This window comes from Miscanthus floridulus, chromosome 5, assembly GCF_019320115.1.
Source record: "Miscanthus floridulus cultivar M001 chromosome 5, ASM1932011v1, whole genome shotgun sequence".
Taxonomy (NCBI): Eukaryota; Viridiplantae; Streptophyta; class Magnoliopsida; order Poales; family Poaceae; genus Miscanthus; species Miscanthus floridulus.
The window spans coordinates 95516144-95537905 of record NC_089584.1 but is presented as its reverse complement, the minus strand read 5'-3'; the positions used below and the strand labels follow the sequence as shown (position 1 = coordinate 95537905).

The window sequence follows — 21762 nt, the reverse complement described above, 5'->3', positions numbered from 1 at the left end:
CTGCATAGATATAATTGTCCTGTGCGTCCTACTAGTACAGGTTCGAGTAGCTGCTATGCTTAGATTTTTGGCAGCGTGAGTAACCTGCTGTTACTCACAATAGGTGATTATTATAACTACTCCCATGATAAAAATGATGAAAGGAAAATGAAGACTGGGCAGAGATATGTATGGGTTATGGTGGGTATGACGAGTTGTGTCCCGCGGCCATAGGGCTCAGCTTGGTTACACTGTTTTCCCTGTCCGTGTCGATTGAGGACCGTCCGTTGCTGTGGATGGTAGTCAGGTCACAGACTTATTATCCTGAGCACATACTTGCTTATGGGAGCGGGAAGGCTCGTTACGCTCTTGTCGTGGGTTTCGGCTCTTTCCGGACCGACTGATTAGAGGCGGGAAAAAGGTGAAGGTCTAAGCACTATATTGAGACCGGGTCTCAAGTGTGGGGGTTTGGAGTCCAAGTTTAGACTGAGACCTAGACCCCATGACAGGAGTGGAATGGGTTGGTCTTGTTTGTGCCTGAGGTACAAATGGAGCATGTGTTTCGGGGTACCTAGCTGGGATATATTGGCTCACGAATCGTCGTTTCCGTGAGACGGTACGACTGGGCTATGGTCTAGCACCGTAGTAAGAACTGAAATATGAAAGATGGTAAATTGGTTCTGATTGCTCAACCCTTACTTGAAAGTAGAACTGTTGTTAACCTAGAATGGTTAGCTAATAAAGTAATCATGACTGCTAATTAAACTTGATCTTAAAGACGTACTTCTAGCAATGCTTTTTGCAAACATAAAGAAAACAATAAACCCATATTGCCTATCATATTCCTTGGAGTCAGAAAATTATTCCCACTAGTTTGATAAGTCTTGCGAGTACATTATGTACTCAGGGTTTATTTTATCATGTTGCAGGTGTAACTTAAGGAGTAGCTCTTACGTAGAGGATTCTTCTGGTGAGCATAAACGGATCCTTATATCGTTTTCGCTAGATGTTTATTTTCATTCCGTTGTTTAATTATCGCACTCTGAACTCTGGTATTGTAATAAATAATTTTCAAGAACTCTTGTGGTATAAAATGGACTAAGTGTTGTAAGCTCGTACTCATTGTTAGATTCTATAGGTAAAACGTGGATTGATTCGAGTTCTTCTGTGGTTCCGTGGGGTGTGCTCGACGGAACTGTCCGATATAGCTAACTTTCGAGATGTTTAGTATTTAGTGGAAGACGAACACCTTCAAAAGCATGTTATTTCGGACGATTCTGCTACAACCAGAGTTAAAGCTACCAACCTCTCCCTCTTCTACCTCCGTTGCCAAGCTCTCTGAGGAGAAGAATGGCTGAGCTGCTCTACCTCGCCGTTCTTCCGTTGCTGACCTTTCCGGTTTGCTTTGGCGCTTCGCCATGGTAAATCATGACCACCGGCTCACACATAAGAGGAGAGGACCATGAAAAGGTCATCCTCCTCTCGCCTGACGCTACTTCTCCTGCGGCTTCCATGAGGCTGGCACGAATGCTCTCACCTTTTTCCATCTGGTACACCACCAGTGTCGCCGAGAGAACTGTCGTCTGGACAGCGAATCCCTATTCCGCAGAGAGAGGAGGATACTCTCCCGTGAACAAATACGGCTCCAGGGTATCGCTAAACCGCGATGGCAACCTGATCCTCACAGATACCAATGGTTCCACGGTGTGGGAGAGCAAGACATCGTCAGGCAAGCACACGACAGTCACCCTCCTCGACAGTGGCAACCTTGTGTTCAGTGACTCCAGCAACAAGATCGTGTGGCAGAGCTTCGATTCGCCAACTGACACCTTGCTTCCGGGGCAGAACCTGACAAAGGACACAAGGTTAGTCTCTGGTTACCATCACCTATACTTCGACAAGGATAATGTCCTACGGATGTTGTATGACAGCCCAGAGATCACAAGCATCTACTGGCCAAGTCCGGATTACGACGCTAAAAAAAATGGCCGCAATAGGTTTAACAGCACCAGGATAGCAGTTCTAGATGACATGGGTAATTTCATATCAAGTGACGGGTTTAAGATAGAGGCTTCAGATTCAGGTCCAGGAATCAAGAGAAGGATCACAATTGATTATGATGGCAATTTCAGAATGTACAGCTTGAATGCATCAACAGGGAAATGGGACATCACGGGGCAAGCTGTAATACAGATGTGCTATGTGCATGGACTATGTGGAAAGAATGGGCTCTGTGATTACTTGGGTGGCCTCAGATGTAGATGTCCCCCAGATTATGAGATGGTTGATCCAACAAATTGGAACAAAGGATGCAAACCAATGTTCTTGACTGACGGAAACCAAGCACATGAGGAATTTACATTTATTGAGCAACCTCATGCTGATTACTATGGCTTTGATCTATCCTCCAATAAGTCTATTATGACCGGCAAGACGTACACGAGGAGGAGACCCATTAGTGGCTAGATTAGGCGCAGGGGTGGGGCTCCAAGCCCATATTATTATCCTTATTTATTTCCTATTATTAGAGGACTCATATAAATAGGCCACTTGTAAGACGATTGGACTTTAAGCAAGAGAATCATAATTCTCGGCTTCCCTTAGGGAGCTGGGAGACCCCAAAGCCCTAGCCGCCTCCTTCCCTCTTCTCGCGTGGGCGATCACGGCGCCCCGACGCCGTGCCTCGCGACTTCTCCTCCGTCCTTTTTCCACACACTCATACAATGTGAGAGCTCGCACCGGTAGGGATCCAAACCCTATCAATCTGGTATCAGCTTGCTCAGGATCGATCATGTCTTCTCCTCAACGTAGCGCATCCCACCCCCCGCCGCCGCCCTCCACCCAACTGTCTACCACCACCCACCCTCCACAATCGTCCTCCCCTTCGCTGTTCCAGCCTGTGGGCGCGCAGGGCGCCTCTGGGGCGCTGGCTAACCCAGCCTCCTCGCCGCCGGACCCTGCGCCGCTCGTCTTCACCCCGGCGGAGATGACGGCTGCCATATTGGAATTAGGGCAGGCCGTTGCGGGCATCCGAGCTTTCCTGTTAGGCCCCTATGCGCCGCTGCCGCCGTCCCAATTCACCTATCCGCCGCCGCAGCAGCAGCAGCTGTTGCCTCCACCGCCCTCGACGGGGGTCATCGCGCCTCCTATGTCATACCCCGGCGCTGCTGCGACCTTTTCCCCGGGCACGACGACGACGTCTTCCGAGGGGGTGCCGATCCAGAAAATTTGGTTTCCCCCATCGCCATCCCCACTGCCCGCCTGGGTCGCCGGTTCCTTGGAGCCGGTCTACACGGGGACCGGTACCCAGCCGCACCTGCCGCCACATCCAACGTCAAGCGCCACCATGGCGCACAGCGGGATCCCGGCTTCGGGGGTCCTTTATGGTGGGGTGGACGGCCCCCTCTTCCATGGCGGCAGTCTCATGCCGTCGTTCTTCGCCCCGTCTTCGTCGGCCGACAACGCTGGTGGGCCGCCCATGCCTGGCGGGGCAACTATGCCCGCTATCCAGGACCCGCCGCTGCCCAAGTTCTCCAAATTGGAGTTCCCGACGTACGACGGCTCCGTTGACCCCTTTGAACTGGCTCAACCAGTGCGGTCAGTTTTTCAGGGGTCAGCGTACGATCGCCACCAAACGGACATGGCTGGCCTCGCATCACCTGCGGGGGGCTACCCAGACGTGGTACTACGCCCTCGAACAGGACAACGGTGGCATGTCGCCATGGGACCGTTTCCAGGAGTTATGTCTTCTCTGGTTTGGCCCTCTGCTCCGCGGGAGCCGCCTGGCCGAGCTCGGTCAACTGCCCTTCACCTCCACAGTACAGGACTTCACCGACCGCTTCCAGGCGCTGGTATGCCATGCCCTGGCGTCTCCTCTCGCCAGCGGGCTGAGCTCTTCGTGGGCGGCCTGCTAGACCATATCCGGGTGGACGTGGAGCTGCGAGGCCCCCAGGATCTCCAGGCGGCCATATACTATGCCCGAGCGTTTGAGCGTCGCGCGACGGCCATCCAGCAGCTCCCACCACCACGGGTGGTTTGACCGGCTCCACGACAGGGCCAGCCACCGCCGACGCGCGCACCCCAGGCACCTCCAGCGAACAGCGCCGCACCGGAGGCGCACCCGTTTCGTCGCCTCACACCAGCTGAGCAGCTGGAGCGCCGTCGACAAGGGCTCTGCTACAATTGTGACGAGCCCTATGTCCCTGGCCACGTTTGCCAGCACCTCTTCTATTTGGAAGCCGCGGACTACGTCGACAACGACGGTGTAGCCGCCGAGGCTAAGGACGATGTTATCTAGCAGGAGGACCTAGGCGCCCTGGAGCAGACGCATGCTAACGCCCTCGTCGTCTCTCTCCATGCTTTTGCAGGTATTCGGATGGAGAATACAATGCTGCTGCCAGTGAGGGTCAAAGGGGAGCAGCTCGTGGCCCTCCTGGACACGGGGTCCACTCATAACTTCCTGCCCGACGCCACCATGCACCGCCTAGGCCTCGCACCGACCGGCGGGGAGCAGCTGCGGATCACAGTTGCCAACGGTGATCGCCTTCGGTGCGAGGGTATCGTCCGTAATGTCCCCATCACCATTAGGGTCGAGGAGTTCGCCGTCACCTGCGTTGGCCTCGATTTGGGCTGTTTTGACTTCATCCTCGGCGCCGACTTCCTACGGACGCTAGGACCCATCTTGTGGGACTTCGCAGCCATGACGATGGCCTTCTGGCGTGGGCGCGGGCAGCGCGGCGCGTGCCGCGCATCACCTACAGTTGGTGGCTGCCTCCACCGACTCTCAGTAGCCGCTGCTGGAGCGCCTCCTGCAGCAGCACAACGCCATCTTTGAGGAGCCATATGATGTAGACTAGGCCCGATCTTCCGAAAGGTATGATAGCGTCGATTGGTGGAGACTCGGCGTTCACGATCTAGGCTTCGAAACAAGATTGATTCGGACCCCCGCAACTGTTACACCACGCGATTGACCTCACCGAGAAGGCTTTCCTGCAAGCGAATCGAGAACACAAGCAAAAACAGGATGAACACAATCTGAAATTGCAAATAAATATGAGGCTTATGATAACGAGAAGGAGTTCAAGTTTTTATTCGAAAGGACTAATCGCCACAGGCGAACAAGATCAAGAACTAGGGCCCTGGTTCACAGCAAGCAGCATTAGCGACACAGTTGCAGCAAAACGATGTCCGTTTCACGAGGAAATCAAGAACTAAACAAAACCCAAACCCTAAGGAGAGCGACGGCTGGTATTTATAGAGTCTTGGGCGTCACCCCCTGGACGCGGCCCCTAATGGGCCCAAACACGATACACGGTCCAACGGACCAAAAGACGGTGTCGTAGCACCCTGATAGATTCTGGATGCTGACTTGTTTCGACGATTCCCATTGATTCCGAAGGCCTTTTGCCGTGAAACCAATTGGGTTGGTTTCCTTATCCAATTAGCTTTCCATCCATATGTGGATCGTCGAAAACGGAGTCCAGATGCGTCCTGGGTGACCAGTTTAAGGCAGACTGGTCCTGGAGCCCGAACCGGACTCGAACTTGAGCTGGACTCGGCTTCCACCATGAAAAAGATGAATTGGACGCCCATGCTGGACCTCCTCCTCTACTTGGCTTGTATGCGATGAAGTAGTGATGTCCTCATCACCGTAGGGCTTACCGCCAGCCCGGCCGTACGACCACCGCATACATCTACTACCGGACACTCCTCCGATCGCCGTGCGGCCCTATCGCTACTCGCAGCTGTAGAAGGACGAGCTGGAGCGACAGTGCAAGGTCATGCTCACCCAGGGCATCATTCGGCCTACCACCTCGCCGTTCTCGGTGCCCGTGCTTCTCGTTCGCAAGGCAGACAAGTCTTGGCGCTTCTGCATCGACTACCGTGCCCTCAACGCCAAGACGTCCAAGGACAAGTTTCCCATTCCAGACGTGGATGAGCTGCTCGACGAGCTCCATGGGGCTCGCTTCTTCACCAAGCTTGACCTACGCTCGGGCTACCACCAGGTGCGGATGCACCCGGACGATGTGGCTAAGACGGCTTTTCGCACACATCACGGCCACTTTGAGTTCCTGGTCATGCCATTCGGCCTCTCCAACGCCCCGGCGACATTTCAGGCCCTAATGAACGACGTCCTCCGGCCCTATTTGCGAAGGTTTGTGCTGGTATTTTTCGATGATATCCTCATCTACAGCTCGTCGTGGGCGGAGCACCTGCAGCACATCACCATTGTCCTAAACGAGCTTCGCGCGCACCGACTCCACCTGAAGCGCTCGAAGTGCTCGTTTGGGGCAACTTCCATTGCCTACTTGGGCCACGTCATCTCCGTGGATGGAGTGGCCATGGATGCTGACAAGGTGGCGGCGGTGGAGGCGTGGCCCATGCCGCGGTCTGTCCGGGGCCTTCGGGGCTTCCTGGGCTTGGTCGGCTACTACCGGAAGTTCATCCGGGAGTTCGGCCTCATCGCAGCTCCCCTCACGCGGCTGTTGCGCCGCGATGCCTTCGTCTGGGACACGAAGGCCGAGAAGGCCTTCCAGGCGCTCAAGCGCACCCTCACCACGGGACCCGTCCTCCAGATGCCCGACTTCGACAAGTTGTTCATGGTGGACTGCGATGCCTCAGGCGTGGGGTTCGGCGTCGTCCTCCATCACGGCGCGGGACCTCTCGCTTTCTTCAGCAGGCCGTTCGCCGCGCGCCACCTAAAGCTCATGGCCTACGAACGGGAACTCATCGGCCTGGTGCAGGCCGTGCGCCACTGGCGCCCGTATCTGTGGGGGCGCCACTTTCTTATTCGCACTAACCATTACAGTTTAAAGTTTCTCTTGGACCAGCGCTTGTCGACCGTCCCTCAGCACCAATGGATCAGCAAGCTCTTCGGGTTCGACTTCACCGTCGAGTATCGCCCGGGGCGCCTTAATACCGTGGCGGACGTGTTGTCTCGCCGTGACGTCGAGCTGGACTCCAGGGCGGCCAGCGGGGAGGGGGCGGCCATGTGTGCCACCTCTGGCCCCTCCTTTGCGCTCATCGACGACATCCGCCGCGCCACGAAATCCGCAGCGGACGCGGTGCTCCTACGCCAGTGCCTGGAGGCCGGTACCTTGCAGGGGCCTTGGCGCCTGGAGGAGGGGCTGCTGCTGCATGATCATCGCCTCTACGTTCCCGACCACGGCGACTTGCGCCACCAGGTGCTGCAATTGGCGCACTCGGTGGGGCATGAGGGCGTGCAGAAGATGCTCCACCGGCTGCGTGCCGACTTCTACATCCCCGGTGATCGTGTGCTGGTGCAGGATTGGGTGTGTTCCTGCATGACCTGCCAGCGCAACAAGACGGAGACTTTGCAGCCGGCCGGCCTGCTGCAGCCGCTGGAGGTGCCATCCCAGGTGTGGGCGGACATCTCCATGGACTTCGTTGAGGGTCTTCCCAAGGTTGGAGGCAAATCCGTCGTGCTCACGGTGGTCGACCGCTTCTCCAAGTATGCGCACTTCATCGCGCTCGGCCACCCCTACACCGCCACCTCCGTCGCGCATGCCTTCTTCGACGGCATCATCCGGCTACACGGGTTCCCCTCTTCCATCGTCAGCGACCGGGATCCCGTGTTCACAGGACATGTTTGGCATGACCTCTTCCGGATGGCCGGCGTCAAGTTGCGCATGAGCACGGCTTATCACCCGCAGACAGATGGTCAGTCCGAGGCAGTGAACAAGGTGCTGGCCATGTACCTGCGCTGTGTGACGGGTGATCGGCCGCGTGCTTGGGTGGACTGGCTCGCTTGGGTGGAGTTCTGCTACAACACCTCCTACCACACCGCCCTTCGCGCCACTCCGTTCGAGGTGGTCTATGGTCGTCCACTGCCGCCCCTCTTGCCATACACTCCGGGGACAGCGCGGACGGACGCGGTGGACGCTCTTCTACGTAGCCGGGATGAGATCCTCACCGAGGTCCGTCAGCGGCTTTTGCAGGCGCAGCAGCTCTCCAAGCGGTTCTACGACGCCAATCACCGCGATGTTGAGTTCATCGTCGGGGATTGGGTCTGGCTGCGCCTGCTACATAGGACGGCGCAGTCCCTGGACCCCCGCTCCAGGCGCAAGCTGGGGCCCCGTTATGTTGGTCCGTTTCAGGTTCTGGAGCGCATTGGGCGGGTGGCCTACCGCCTTCAGTTGCCCGACGGAGCACGGATCCACGACGTGTTCCACGTGGGGCTGTTGAAGAAGCACCGCGGCGATCCTCCGGCAGCCCCGGCCTCTCTTCCACCGGTCCTGGATGGTCGGGTCCTGCAGGATCCTGAGCGGGCACTGCAGAAACAGCAGTGCCGCGGCGTCTGGCGCGTGTTGATTAAGTGGCGCGGCCTGCCCGATGAAGATGCGACTTGGGAGTCTCTCGACGACTTCCGCGACCACTTTCCCGACTTCCAGCTCGAGGACGAGCTGTTTGCGTAGGTAGGGAGAGATGTTATGACCGACAAGACGTACACGAGGAGGAGGCCCATTAGTGGCTAGATTAGGCGCAGGGGTGGGGCTCCAAGCCCATATTATTATCCTTATTTATTTTCTATTATTAGAGGACTCATATAAATAGGCCACTTGTAAGACGATTGGACTTTAAGAAGAGAATCATAATTCTCAGCTTCCCTTAGGGAGCTGGGAGACCCCAAAGCCCTAGCCGCCTCCTTCCCTCTTCTCGCGCGGGCGATCACGGCGCCCCGACGCCGTGCCTCGCGACTTCTCCCCTGTCCTCCTTCCACACACTCATATAATCTGAGAGCTCGCACCGGTAGGGATCCAAACCCTATCAAAGTCCATCCCATTCGAAGCATGCCGGAACATCTGCTGGAACAGCAGCACCTGCTTGTCTTTCACATACAAGGGTGGGGATGGTTGGTGTTACACTAAAGATTTACTCTACCATGGTTAGGTGTTCCCATATTTCCCTGGAGACAACTATATGAAAGTACCAATGAGTTTTAACATTTCGACGTACTCAATCTCCAAACAAAAAACCCTCACCTGTGGACCCGCAGGTTCTGAGGTTATGCTAGGATCAGCAAGTATGTACGGAATAAAGAAGGACAGCATAAATTGGACATACTTCTATGTCTTTGCTGCTGCAATACTGGGAGCTCTAGAGTTGCTTGTTATTGTGACAGGCTGGTACCTTTTCTTCAAGAAGCATAACATACCCAAATCAATGGAGGATGGGTACAAGCTGGTTACAAACCAGTTCAGGCGATTTACATACCGGGAATTGAGGGAAGCAACTGGAAAGTTCAAAGAAGAGCTTGGTAGAGGAGGCGCTGGAATCGTCTACAGGGGAGTGCTTGAAGATAAGAAAATAGTGGCAGTAAAGAAGCTTACAGATGTTCGCCAGGGAGAGGAAGAATTCTGGGCAGAAGTGACCCTTATTGGAAGAATCAATCACATAAACTTAGTCAGAATGTGGGGATTTTGCTCAGAAGGGACAAAGAGGTTATTAGTATATGAGTATGTGGAGAATGAGTCACTGGACAAGTACCTATTTGGTGAGAGAACTACTGAAAGCCTGCTTGGTTGGAGCCAAAGATACAAGATCGCACTGGGCACAGCAAGAGGCCTTGCTTACCTACATCATGAATACCTTGAGTGGGTTGTTCACTATGATGTGAAACCAGAAAACATACTTCTAACTCGAGATTTCGAAGCCAAGATAGCAGACTTTGGATTGGCCAAGCTCGTGAAGCAAGATAGCACTAGTTTCAATTTCACCCATATGAGAGGCACGATGGGCTACATGGCACTAGAATGGGCACTGAATATGCCAATCAATGCAAAGGTTGATGTGTACAGCTATGGGGCCGTGCTTCTGGAGATTGTGACTGGAATCAGGGCTTCAAGTGGCATAATGTTAGATGAAAGACAAATAGATTTTCTGAAGTTTGTCCAGGAGGCTAAACATATTCTATCTACCGGGAATGTCAGTGATATTGTTGATGATAGATTGTACGGCCACTTTCATGCAGAGCAAGCAATTGCAATGGTGAAAATAGCCTTTTCATGCCTCGAAGAAAGACGCACGAGGCCCACGATGGATGAAATTGTCAAGGTGCTCATGTCATGTGATGATGAAGACGACTACCATCCTGCTTATTCATATTGACTTGCAACAGATGCAAAGATTTGAGCGGCAGGAATAACAAGTTTCATGCCAAGTGTACCTTTGACCATGTTACTACAGGAACAATGATTTAAGATGAACTAAACTGACTTATGAAATATATGGTAAAGCGTGGCAAATTGTGATATTTGTGTTTATGTTGGGATATCTCCAAATACGATGTAATCTCAGCTTGCCTTATCTCTAAGAGAGGTGTCTTGCCCCATAAGTGGAGTACTCCAATATAATCCACCCACGAGGCTCGGCAATACAATTCAATTCCATCCAATTATATTCCTCCTACATGTTATCACGAGTCTAAGTTCACATATGAACCCTAGCCGCCACTCGCTTCTGCACTGCGTGCCCCGGAGAGAGAAAATCTCTGCCAGGACAGCGCCACTGTTTTGGCGGCGAATCCTATTGATCCAGCTACTGTCGCCATCGCTGTCAAGCAGCAGATCGGGCCTACCTCCTTGCGGTCGCTGTCAATTTTTTTCTCGATCATTGATTGGGGTTGAGTCACGTCAAAGGGCCTCTAGTCCAACTGGTTAGAGCATCCCGGCGGCACTCCTTAGGTCCTGGGTTAGTGTGGGGTTAAAAAAATCCCTTCGTCTGTCCCACGCCAAAGCACAAGCCTAAGGACCGGCCTGTTCTCACTGGGCCTACGTGAGAAGGTCTTCTTCTTAATGCAATGCCGGGGGTGGTCATACCCTCGTAGGTCCAGTTTTTTTTTTATTGAAGTTGAGTCACCAACCGCATACTCCATCCCCGTACCACCTACAAAGTTTCCGGGTACAAATACTACTGCCATCACTGCACGGATGCAAATGCTACTGCCAACCCTAGCAGGCTAGCAAGATAATTGATCCAGTTCTGAATTCGGAAAAAAAAAACAAATAAGTGATGGCCTTTCTTTTTCTCAAACTAGAGAAAATCGAGGTATACAGAAGGCACTATTACGACAAGCGTCGTCTGACACCAATCTTATCGCCTGAATCTGTAAAAAAGCATTGATTATAGCTCTAAATTGATCGAGTGCGCGGGGGTCATTTTGTTTCGAAATTAAATGGACCTTAAGCTAACGTGACATTGCGCTGCTCCATAGGAGCTTGGGCAATATCTACAAGCGCACTGCCATCAGCAGCAGCAACGCAGGGGAGGCAAGGAAGTTAGAGTGGAAGTCTGGACGAGAGGGCTTACGAGCATTGCCGATGCAGCCGAGCCGAACGAGAGGGCGCTGACGGCGGACGAGCGGCAGCGCGTCGGGCCACGGCGAGATCGAAGGTCCCTCGCCGCAGTCGTTGGAGTTGAGGGCTGCTTTGGATGGTGAGATTAGTGGCAACTGGGCCGATTAGGTGGGCCTCCTCAGTCCTCACCACTAACCGGGAAAATGAGAATTTTGCCCTCACGAGGAGTGGTTTTTGCTAGAATGCTTTTAAGTTTGTGGGCTTCCTCAGAATAATCTTATGAAAGATGTGTTTCGTGCTATTTTGTCATTTCGTGTTTTTTCCAACTTTGTAAATTTCTGACCCCATCTTTTTTGACCAGGCGTGACCGTTTTACCCCTGTCCGCGACCGGGGAAAGCGAGTAGATGCAATCGAACAGAATCGAGCATGGAGAGAAGTGCGGGCGGTGGTGCTGCTCGCCGCTGGGCACAGAGAGAGACGGTGGGAGACAGAGGGGCTTGAGCGGTGGAGCTGCTCACCGCTGAGCAGAGCACCTGGGCGAGCGGCCGGTCGCTGGACGTGGGCGCTTGGGCGAGTGCCCACCTAGACCGAGCGCTGCTCTAGCGCTGGAAGCACGCGGCTCCTGCTGCTCGGCCTCCCACGACAAACAAGCGGGAAGAAACGAAGAACAACAGGTGCTGCCTGCCTACTGCACGTGAGTGATCGGAACTGCTAGCCAAGGACGAGTGGCGCACTACGCTGGCCCTGTTGTCCGACCTTGTGTGCAAGCAGAAGAACAGGAGACCGATGCCTTCAAGAACAGAAAAAGGGCGACAACAAAATCAACGAAATCCGACTCAAAACTCCATGATTCGCTCCCAAATTTTGCGAGAATTTCAACTACCTACGAACTCACCCCCAACAAATCATCTCTTGGGATTAACCCAAACTCTGAAAAATCTAGAACAGGAAACCGACGGCCACAAAATCGATGAAAAACTGGACCAAATCAAAACAAATCGTGACTAAACTTTTCACAGGCCATCACAAGGGAGTTGGTGAGCATACTCTAAGAGATCATCGCCCAATTTCAACCCAAACTCTAGAAAAATTAGATCACGGCCAAGAACACGAAAAACTCCCCAAAAACGAAATTCGTTCAATTTCTCCGTGCTCGACTCGATTCAATCAAATTCACTTAAGGGGTAGCATCAACGCATGTCATAGCATGAATCTGAGCAAAAAAGAACGAACTAAATCGATCTCAAAACGAAGAACCGAAGCAAGAACGGGAGAGGAAAAACTGAGAAAAAAGCTGCAAAAATAAAATCATAGACACAATCCCTAGAACACGAATTGGTAGTGTCATTGCCAATTGGTGCCAACCTTTTTATAGATAAACACAGAGAAGGCAAACATTGGAACAACAGGCATTCTAGGTCAAACCCTAAAACACGAATCGAAGAAATCGAATGGACAAATCAGAGAGGCAAAAGCAAAATCCCAAAATACAAGAAGAAACGGAAGCACCTAAGACTGCTCTGTGCCAACCGCGACACCGCCGAGACCCACCGGCACCGGGCACGAGCACCATGAGCGGCCACAGCAGGAGAGAGGGAGAGGGGGAATGATGAGGACGACTGGCCTGCAAGGCCATGCCTCTGCCCTGCCCTGCGCCGGCCGCGCCACGACCCGGTGGTAGATCGAGACGGAGGGAGACGGAGAGGGGAGGAGGGCCACCCGCGTTGCGCCACCTCGAGAGAGGGAGGAAGGGGATGCGACGGGAGCAAGAGAACGAGAGGGGGAGAGATGAGAGGGCAGGGATCAACGAGCTCAGTGGCAAAATGGTTAGTTCAGGCTAAAATTTTAGGTGAAAAATATTAAAAATAGATTTAAATCTCAAAATGGCATTATAACGTGTTGGACTTGTTTCATAAGGGCATTTCAGCAAAACCCACAAACTTGATGGCATTTGGGCGAAGCCCACCTGCCATGAGGGCAAATTTCCAAATTTCTCCCTCCAACTGTGCTGTTTTTACCCAAGGTCACGCAGGATGACTTGCTGCGGTGAATTTTTTTCCTGACACGGCCGCGATCAGCCCTATAATTGGATTTCTGGCTGCTATTATTTTTTAATCTGCCATGATTTTCAAATTTGATAGTACACTGGGAAATAAAGTAAGCAAAAGAGATTTTATTTTATAGGTTTTGAGAAAGGTTAAAAAAACTAATTGTTTGACATTAGCTTTTTAAGTACTATTGGAGATGCTCTTAGGTTGTGCCGGTTGGGTAAAACTTGTTCACACAAACATCAAGTTGAACACAAATGCAATATTGTATTTATTTCATGATCGTACGGTACATGTCAGAGAGGGTATTTATAGAGGCCCTAGCCTTCATAATTTAAATACAAATGACCACTCTACCACTCTCTGTAATCAATACAACTCCTTTAAACTACAAGGGTGAAGTTGTCTTTTTACTCTTCGAAACTTCATTCTTCGGCCCCGTTCGCTTATCTTAAAAATGACTTGTTCGGCTTCTTTTTTCAGCCGGAACAATGTTTTTCTCTCACAACAATTCAGCCAAAACAGTATTTTTCAGCCAAGTTTCAGACCAGCGAACGGGGCCTTCATGTCGTCTTGTTAATCTTCAAAGTTATTTTCATCAAGGATGTCTTCACGTCCTCCAACTTAAGAGTTCTTGTATTGAATCTTGTTGACTTCGCGGGTTGAGCGAAGTCCAAAATCTGTCTTCGCTCTTGTATCTATTCGCCTCTTTTGCTTGTTTCGAGCGAAGTCAAAATTTATCCTTCGCTCTTGAATCTTGCAGGCAAACTTTGACATAAAATTTTGGTGACCAACTCTGAAATTTCGGGGGTTGTGTTTTCCGGCGAATTCAAATCCTCAACAGTGCCCATGCTTGGTGCTGCTTCGGGCTATGACTCCTATGCACACGGGCAAGCCTTTTTCTTGGCACGCACGGTCCATGGTCCATCGCCCCATTTTTATGTCGTGCCAGCCAAATCCTTGGTGATACTCTATTAATCTTCTTGGGCCACTTATCAGCTTGCATAGTTTAATTTTATCGAGATCCGGTCGTGTGCTTCATGGCTATTCTGTAGGATGTTGTGGACGAAAGTGTCTAGTTTACTATTACTAGTGAACATGCACGCGCGGAATTCATACACAAGAGAATAAGTACATATTTTATTAAATCATTTTTAAAATTAAAAAAAAAATAACTACACAGCTAATAAACAGTGTTGAGGGTAACTTTAGCGAGGGGATTTCAAGAGGTCACAAAAACTTATTTGATTTTTATTTTCATATATAGTACAATAAGATACACCACCTCCCTTGACAGAAATTGGACATCCTATATCAATATTAGCTGTGGTGATCAGCAGAAAACACCACCTCCCCCACCGTTTTTATAAAATCATTAATATTTAAAATTTAATTTATATAGCTAAATCTTGTGCTCGATAAAAGCAATGTTGCTACTTAGCTTATTGGGTAGCAACCATAATTAATAAGTAACAATGAAAAGGAACATACATATATCTCATTTCAGTCACATCTTTTGAGCATGCTTTTCTAACATTTGTCTTTCCAAAAACTAACAAATGGCTAGACATTCCGTGTGCAAAAACACATTCCATGTTTATTTACTTAAATAGTTGTTGTTACACTAGGCCTTATAGAAAGGCAAAAGTGCAATAAATGGTATAATTTCATGTCATGTTGGACAAAGTACAATTTAAGATGTAGGTCGTGCCATGTAGCCAAGATTCTAGGCACGGTGCAATCTACTACTCGTGTTAATGTCGTGTTGGTACAATCCAAATTTATCGTTTACATGTACTACTTTGCTTGGACGTACCAAAAGATCGTGCCGTAAGTGGCCCTAAAATAGTACAATTCACGATAACTGCAAGAGAAACAACTTTTTTCTCACTCTACCTTTGTCAAGATACAGGGAGTATTCTGACCTATTTTCGCTGAGATTATCTTTTTTTTTCTCCAAACCTTTGCCCTATGCTTCCTAACTGTTCTTACCCCACCACCATCCCAAGTTATGGCAGTTTTAACTATTCTTATCCCTTCTTATTCCTCTTTCTATACCTTATGCCCTATTTGATTCCATGGTCTAAAAGTTCATCTAGATTCGGCCCTGTTCGTTTCGCTAAAAAGTCAGGCTGAAAAGTATTATTCGTTGATTTGTTGTGAGAGAAAAACATTATAGACCTGTGTTGGTTGGGTGCCCAACCCTTGGCCTGGCCTGCTGGAGCCAACTTAGGTTTGTTTGGTTGTCTGTAGTTGGGCTTTAGCCTGGCTAAACCTAGCCGCCATACACCACTTGGCCTGGCTCCCAAAGAACAACATCCCGATCCGTTTTCCTGGAGCCAGGCTTAGCCAGGTGCAAGTTCCGCTCCCATAACCTCCCTTCGCGTCCTCTTCGCTTCCTCCGGTGCCGTGCCTTTTCCACCGTCGGCAATGGTTAAGCTAAACTAAGTCTGTAAATTTACATCAAGCCAGATGTAGGTTGGTCTTTCATTCATTCCATAAAGAATCATAATTTATGTGCTGCGTTAATTTTCAGAGCATGTGTGTGTCATATTTTGCATGCTTAGGAAAGGAACAAGAATAAAATCACTTTCCTTGTTTGCGAAAATAAAAAGGCCTCGGGTCAATTTGTTGCTGTGTTGTATTGTATGATTTTAAACTAATGTATCACCACTATATCAACAGCCATACAATGTTGCTGTTTCTCATGTCGTGTGGTCAACCTATGCATTTCTTCAACTCCAACTACAATAAACCTGTCAGTGTTGGGAACACATATGTGGCAGCATACCAGAACCACTGTAGGGCTAGGGTGCAGGAGCCACATGAGCCAGATATAGCAATATATGTCAGAATTCAACTAAACCAATAAAAACATCAAAACTTGTGTGGGGAATCAGTCTTCAAAGCATATGTAAAGTTTCTTTAAAATTGATAAATGAGATACACAGTACTAAACCCAAACGCATGGGAAAAAGGTAATGAATGCAAGTAATTTCCAGTCTGCAAGAGACTCTCAAAGAAAAAAGAGGAAACTCAAGTAACTAAAATAAATAAATAAAAATAGTATACATGCATCTCCAACTTCATCTAATTGTAGGTCCTTAGGTAATCAGCTTTTACAACAACAAAATGTATCTCCAACTAAATCTAAACTAAAGCTTGAATCGAGCTATACTTGGTTCCTGTATGAAGATTCTTTTCATAGGCATTCACTTTCACATTCGTAGTCATCACCTCATCATATATATTCACATGCATAGACAGCATAAAGTAAATAAACAAAAATGTTAAGGTGAAAAATATTGTCACCAGCTTTACATGAAAAATATAAATGAAGTGTCAATTGTTGTTTTGTAGTGAATAATTCCAAAGTAAAAGAAACTAAGGGAAACATAGTAACTTACAAAGAATTTGTGTCAGCCCGCTAAGGATATCACCATTTCCTTCCTGGACCATAGTTGCAAGGTCAAGCTTGTGTATTACAATCTGGCCCAGAAAACCATGAAGAACACAACGAATTAGGTGTTGCTGGCCTGATCTCGGTGCTCCAGCAACTAAAACTCGAAAGCCTGATAACTTATGTGGTAGCCCTCCTTTCACATGCAAACCAGTGGGATTTAATCTGCTGCCACAAAAATTCTCCTGTGTTTCAACATCACTTAGCAACATTGAACCATGATTTCCTAGTTGTGCAGCTACAAGACCACAGCTTGACAAGATTGTTCCAATTCTATCTGCTATATCTTTTTGGTTCATCAAAGAATTAAGACAAGTTGGCCATAAAGTGCGGGGTACAGTATTCTTTTCCATGGATGAGAACACCACTTCCTTTATAGAGCCAGATGCCTTAAGAAGGGATGAAAGTAACCATACACGCTCATCCAAATACATAGAAATAAGAAGGTGTACCAATGGTTTAAGAAGGCTTGGTACAAAACAGGAATCTAGAGGTGAGGAAACTAGATCGCTTGCAGCAATCCCTGCTTCCCTTTGTGAACAAGGTGGGGGAGCAGCTGCGAGAGCAGCTAACCAATCTCTTTCCTCAACAAGAACTGTTGGTAGAGGAACTCGCCCATGAGGAACTCCTTTTTCAGCAGATTGTAAAATTTGATGCAATGGGCAGATTCTTTTTAAAGCATTTATAGCTGCTTGTGTGCAAATTGCCTGCAGATCAGCACCAGCATATCCAACAGTTTGGCTAGCAACAAATGACAGGAATGCACCTGAAATAGGACTTGGCCAATTTTTTGTATGCAATGACAGAATAGCAGATCTATCATCAAAGGTTGGTAGTGGAAAGTATATCTCACGATCAAACCTTCCTGATCTCCTAAGGGCAGGATCAATAGCATCAGGGCGATTTGTAGCCCCAATCACTATGACTGAGCCTCGTGATTTCAAACCATCAAGCAATGAGAGCAAAGTTGCCACAACTGAATTATGTGTTTGGTCTTGTTGTCTGGATCTACAAGGTGCTAAACCATCTATCTCATCAAAAAATATGATAGAAGGCTGACATCGCTCAGCTACCTGGAAAAGAAGTCTTAACTGTCTCTCGGCATCACCAACATACTTACCCAAACAATCAGCACCTTTTCGAGCAAAATAAGCAATCCTTCTGTTGCCTTGAGAACATGCCCCTATGAGTGCCCTTACAACAAGTGTTTTACCGGTACCAGGGTGGCCATGAAGCAGAACACCTCTCGGAGGAGTAAGACCTAAAGAACTAAAGAACTCAGGGTAGAGAAGAGGTAGCATCACCACCTCCTTCATGCTCTGAATAACATCACTTAGCCCAGCAACAGATTCCCAACCGCGATATGACTTTTCGTTTTCAGAGCCTCCTCCTATATAAACAGGTGCAATTCGCAAAAGATCTCTGTTTAGCCTCTTGCCCTCACGTTTCAAGAACTCTTCATCTTCCCCACAGTTCTCTAACCATTTCTCCTCAGCCTCTGTCTTTTCTCCATGCATCGTGTGACACTTTTCTGATATCTGCCTTCATCTTTTTTATCTTCATTTTCCTCAGTAGTTCAACATACTTATCTCCTTGGGGTTGGAAAAGATGGCGATGATCATTGCAGGCTATAAGAAACTTCCGATGATCAAATATGCAGGCTTCTGTTCGACTACAAGGCTACACATGGAAAATGCTAAATATTAGGACAATAATAGCACGCTAAACAGCTAAAGTACTCCCTCCATTCAACAATACAAGGCATGTTTTTTTTTACTCAGTCTTCAATGATAGACCTTGCCCACTGCTTCACTTTTTTCTCTCAAATACGTAGGAGAGCTGCATACCATTTCATTGTAGAAAAAAAATACAAACTAGTTCAAACATATATTCCTTACAAGAGGCACAACACAAACAGATGAAACAAACAACAAAGAGACACTATTGGATTAACCCATGAACAGCAGCTTGGAGCTCCAGCTGAAAACCACAGTGCAGCCTCATCTGCTACCGACCTTGCAACCAATTAACACTGTTTGATTGTCCAATGAACACACAATACAGTTTTCTTACAAATTGTATCACTTATAGCCACAAACCCAATATAGTCTGAAAGTATTTTTGAAATATGAATTGAATTGTATAATTACACAAAAGCATACTAATAAATGTTACTCCCTCCATTCCAAATTATAAGTCGATTTGACTTTTTTGGTATGTAGATTTTGCTATATATCTAGACATACGTTATATCTAAATACATAGCAAAATTGATGTACCAAAAAAGTCAAAGCGACTTATAATTTGGAACGGAGGGAGTATTAATTAATTATTGTTTGAAATTCATAACCTTTGACTTTTCCAAAACAAATATGCATTGTATGTTTAAGAGAGGGAGTATGTTTAAGAACCATTAAATTACCAAATGGTAGGTTTTCGGGCAACGATCAACACGACACCCGATAGTTGCTCCAGGTCTGCCACATCGACTGCACTTGAGAAGCCTTCCACGGCAAAGCGCAGCTCTTACATTTCTTAGACAGCCCAAACCAGCAAAGTAAACCTGAAATTTGGAGATAAGAATGGATTCTCAGACAACAGTACCCTGCATCGGTATCACTAGCATGCAGTACAGTGAATGATTAAAATTATTCCATTTGCAAGTTGCAACACATTCTGTTTGAATTCAGCAGCAGTAATACAGAGCAAGCAATGTTGATCCATAAGACCATAACAAAATAGTGCAGCTTACTATTTGAGAAATTTAAACAATGACAACTGAGAGTGTTGACAAGAGCATTGTTGCCTGTGTACAACGGTACCAAACTACAACAATAAGATGTATCGGAGCAACTTGCAGAAATATCAAATGAAACATAAGAGTTTTGAGTATATACTGCAGGTACAGACCTCGGGGCTCCAAACAGCACAGTTCTGATGAACCCAGACACGAAGCGGTCATGAATTGGACCCAACAACCTTCCCAACCATCCAGGATCATCACCAAATCCATCCCACATATCATAGTTGGGCTCCTCTGAAGGTAAAGCCCCCTCATAGGCTTCATTTTCACTGTCAACAGAATCATGCAATGCAATCTTAGGTGGTCTCCCATCAGTCCCTCCACCACAGAGCCCACACTTCCTCCCTTCTTTAACCACCTTAACTCCCTGGTTTTCAGCTAAAATCGAGGAATTCCGCATCCTCTCTTTTGGACCATCCTCAGCCAATACCGCATCTTGGAAATGAACCGACTGTCCATCCCGTTTGACTTCTTCATCTTGCACACCAGGACTAGATGGATGCAGTTCCATTTGCTGCTCAGCTGGAAGGTTGCTCTCTTCTGCAGTATTCTCACTGTTCTTGTCAAGCTGCTCAATTCTGCCTGAATTGCTGGCCCTAACCTCCTCATTGCTCTCACCACAAGGTAGTTCATCACTACCGTTTCCTCTCGATACAGGCAATTCCAACCCTCCAGTTTCCTCGTCCTGCTGCAAACATTCCTCCACCACCGTTTCCCCTCCCGTGCCTTCTTCTAGATCATTTCTAGTGCCTACTGTTGGCCCCTCCTCGCCTTGCTCTTGCTCTGCCACCACCTCTTCCTCCCCAACCTTCTCTCCTTTTCCTCCCTCTTCCTTTTCTACTGCATTGTCACCCTCCACGGTGTCATGTGTGTCTAAGTTCAAATCGATTGTTAAATTGATCTCTCTATCTGTTATTTCCCTCCCTTGCAACTGCAAACATCCACTTTCCTTGATCACCTCATCGTCCTCGGCCCTCTCGCGAACGTCCACCACCACCATCCTGGCCTCTTCTTCCTCCTCCTCCTCCTCCTCCTCCTCTCCTTGCCCCTCTCCCTCCTCCCCGTACTCTTCATCTTCGAACCACAGGCTCCTTGCCCGCCCCTCCAGTTTGGCCTTCCCCTTAACCCTATCCCTCAGCCGCGAACGCCACACCACGCTCCCCTCATCGTCCTCGTCCTCCTCATCCTCCTCTTCCTCCATCCCTCGGGCATCCACCTCGTGCCGCGCCCTGCCCCGGCTCCCCTTGCGCGAGCTCCCGCTCGAGCCCACCCGGCCGCCGCGGCGAGGCCTCTTGCGGCGTGGGGAAGGGAGCGGCGACGTGTCGAGGACGACCGGCGCCCGGCGCACCCGCTTGCTGCGGCGGATGGAGTCGGAGTCGGAGTCGGAGTCGGAGTCGGAGTCGTCGCCGCCGCCGACGCCGCCCAGGGGCGCCGGGGGAGGTGGCGGCGGCGCGACGTCGCGGATCGCGTCGAGGCGCTTCTGCTTCTTCCGGCCGCGGGAGGAGGCGCCGCCGCGCCGCCGCTTGGGCTTCGACGGAGGCATCACCGCGAGACGACGACGGCGATGAGTCGACGGGGGTTCAGGGGACATCCCGCTCTTACGGAGGCCGTCTCTGATTGCCAACTCTACGGTGCCGTACAAAAATATTCTAAAAAATAATAACTCATCTAGTATTTTTTTTTTCTATTTTTGCTGACGTGGCATGCTAATCAGCTAGCCAGCTTAGGAACAGGCCGTTGACGCTCGAAGACCGAAGGCAAAAGACCATTCTGCCCCTGCCATGTATTGCTTAACAGGCGTCATCTCCTCCCATCTGCTCAGTCTGAACGGTTCTCTCCGTACTTCTTCTTCCTTCGTCTCCCCGTCCTTGTCATCGCCGCCCCTCCCTCCATTGCCCTCTCCAACCCTAGCCGTCATGTCCCGTCGAGCGAGCTCATCAACGCGCAATAGGCGTCCGCAGCTGCCGGATAGGATAGGGGAGTACCCACTCGAGAAGCAGACAGGGCTCCCCCTCATCATGTGCGAGGAGTGTGGGCTGTAGAGGGTGCTCGAGCTCATGGCCCAGACAGATGAGAAAGGCAACAAGGGCCGTGTCTTCTTCAAATGTCCCAGGAACATGGAAGGGGTAAGCCACATTCTTTGGGTTCCAATTTGT

General features: G+C 49.4%; 2 pseudogenes; one reads left to right on the top strand and one right to left on the bottom strand.

Annotated features, from left to right (window-relative positions):
* Positions 1–1329: 1329 nt before the first annotated feature.
* LOC136452669 (putative receptor protein kinase ZmPK1) lies at positions 1330–10107 on the top strand (annotated as a pseudogene).
* Positions 10108–16403: 6296 nt separating this feature from the next.
* LOC136452668 (uncharacterized) lies at positions 16404–21216 on the bottom strand (annotated as a pseudogene).
* Positions 21217–21762: the final 546 nt, after the last annotated feature.